The sequence below is a fragment of the Pseudophryne corroboree genome, chromosome 10 (genome assembly GCF_028390025.1).
Source record: "Pseudophryne corroboree isolate aPseCor3 chromosome 10, aPseCor3.hap2, whole genome shotgun sequence".
NCBI classification, from domain to species: domain Eukaryota; kingdom Metazoa; phylum Chordata; class Amphibia; order Anura; family Myobatrachidae; genus Pseudophryne; species Pseudophryne corroboree.
The window spans coordinates 195,930,694-195,933,395 of NC_086453.1; positions in this window are offsets into that span (position 1 = coordinate 195,930,694).

Consider the following 2,702-nt stretch of genomic DNA (forward strand, 5'->3'; position numbering starts at 1 on the left):
GCTGTGGGAAAGGTGGGTTAGGTGGGAGGGATGGTGTAACATGAATACGAGACACTACTGTGCGGTGTAATGTGAATAAGGGACACTACTGTGTGGCATAATTTGAATTGGAAGTACTATTGTGTCCACGCCCTTCCCCCACAAGACCATGCCCCATTTCCAATACTCACACCTTATTCCAAATGTGTATAGGAGGGGGGCACCAGCCCCTTACTTTGCCTGGGGCGCTCGGACCCCTAGATACACCCCTGTATATATGTATACATAATTCAAAATAAATAAAATGTCGTAGTTTTTTTTATTATTCTGTTAGATTGGCTATCATTAAATGAGGGCTTATAACCAACTAGCTGTTCTATCCGTTCTTCACACAGAAGTTTCTGATTTTCACGGTTATAAATATAAATGTTAAAAAATTGGTAAATCTTTAGAGATGTAAAATTGAGACGTCTTAATGTAAGTATATGTTAATCCATGTTTCTTGGCGTTACCTGAGGAGCACCCGTAGCAGATACGGTAAAAAGTGACAAGACCATTTTTGTAGTTTATGACATTCTGGGCCTAATTCAGACCTGATTGCATCAGCAAAATTGTTCTATAATGGGCAAAACCATGTGCAGTGCAGGTGGGGCAAATATAACATGTGCAGAGAGAGTTAGATTTGGGTGGGGTGTGTTCAAACTGAAATCTAAATTGCAGTGTAAAAATAAAGCAGCCAGTATTTACCCTGCACAGAAACAATATAACCCACCCAAATCTAACTCTCTCTGCACATGTTATATCTGCCTCCCCTGCAGTGCACATGGTTTTGCCCATTAGAGAACAGATTTGCTGCTGCGACCAGGTCTGAATTAAGCCCTCTATCCACAGGATGTGCAATCCAAATCGGTATCGATGTCAATATGTCAATACCATTTTCGTCCCCTTAGGGGAGGTTTATTAAAATTCTAATTAAGCAGTTTTCCTATTCCCCACCTGAAGAATACCTACAGTATGTTAAATTTCAGCTTCCTAACATATCGGGAAGTAAGAGAATTAGTGATGAGTCAGTGAGTGAGTGAGTGCATGCATGCATGCTTTCACATTTCTATATATAGATAAACATAATAACATTAGGCAGGTGTGGGGAGGCCATTACTGTTGTGCCTAGGGGTGCCCTCACCCCTAAATCTGCCCCTGGTTACCAGAACCATTCATGGTGCGAATATTTAAGTCATGGCTCAGTACTATTCAGTACTCTTAAATTGTATTTTTGTCGGATTTCTACTGGTCTGACCTGCTAACAGGGAGGGGATGGGGGTTATTCAGACCTGACTGCTGGGCAGCGATTTTTGCACTGCTGCGATCAGATAGTCGCCACCTACAGGGGGAGTGTATTTTAGCTGTGCAAGTGTGCGATCACATGTGTAGCAGAGCTGCACAAACTGATTTTGTGCAGTCTCTGTACAGCCCAGGACTTACTCAGCCGCTGCGATCACATCAGCCTGTCTGGGACGGAATTGACGTTAGGAACCCTCCCTGCAAACACTTGGACACGCCTGCGTTTTTCCAAACACTCCCAGAAAACGGTCAGTTGCCACCCACAAACGCCCTCTTCCTGTCAATCTCCTTGCGGGCGCCCATGCGTTCGGAAATCTCACACCATCCCGTCGCTGGCCGGGGATCCCCATTGCTGCGGTCCGTCATGCCTGCGTATTGTGGTGCATACGCATGCGCAGTTCAGATCTGATCGCAAGCTGTAAGAAAAGCAGCCTAGCGCTCAGGTCTGAATCGGCCCCAGGAAGCGTTCAAAACAGTGCACAGCAGCACACATTACACACTCAGAAAATACTGATATATGCTCTTTCATTGATATAATTATTGGTATATAAATAACCTTTTTGCATTTGTTTAATTTTATAAAAAATGTATATTGAAGGCATAACTTTATCACATTGGGTTTGTAACCTTAATTGCCAGAGTTAGAATATCGTATTTAATGTGCTGTTCAGTGTATAAATCACAGTAAAAGTCTTTACCTGTGGCTGTGTCCCCAGGGGTCAGTCATTAATCAGCTTGCACTTGAAGCATAGAGTCTGTCCGATTTAACTGCTTTATGTAACCCAGGGGCCATTAGCAAGAAATCAGCAATTATTCCTGACCTAACTAAAACCTCAGATCAAGCGTCAGTGAGATTAGATGAAACTTCAGCTCCATCCCCTTTGAAACCGCTGTGACAATTAATTATACAGTTTTCTACTGCTCACAGCTGACTCGCAGGAAAGGGGATTGTAGGAGTACAGTTTATGCTAATGGGAAATTAAGTGTAAACATTATGACATTCGTTTTGTGATCAGGTCAGTGTATTAGTGATAGTAACAGAATTGCTGGAGGTTGAGATTTCTATTCTATAGTGTCTTGGAAAATACTCAAGTTTTGCAAACTTTTGTTGGTGGCTCATTTCAGGAATATCCAAAGAAAGTGATCAATTGAATATACAGTAATTGCCTCTTTCCAATTGTTCCACGGTAACAACAGATCTGCAAAAAATATATTTGCTTAATTCATTTTTATGAATACTGCACCTAGGAACCCTCATAGTGATTTTGTGGAACAGTGACAGTTTAGAAGGACTGTCCCGCGGTCAGGACATTCGTCCTGATTCAGGGTTGGACTGCTGTATGCCGGTGTTTCCATGGTGTGTGGTTTAAGAACTTTTCTGC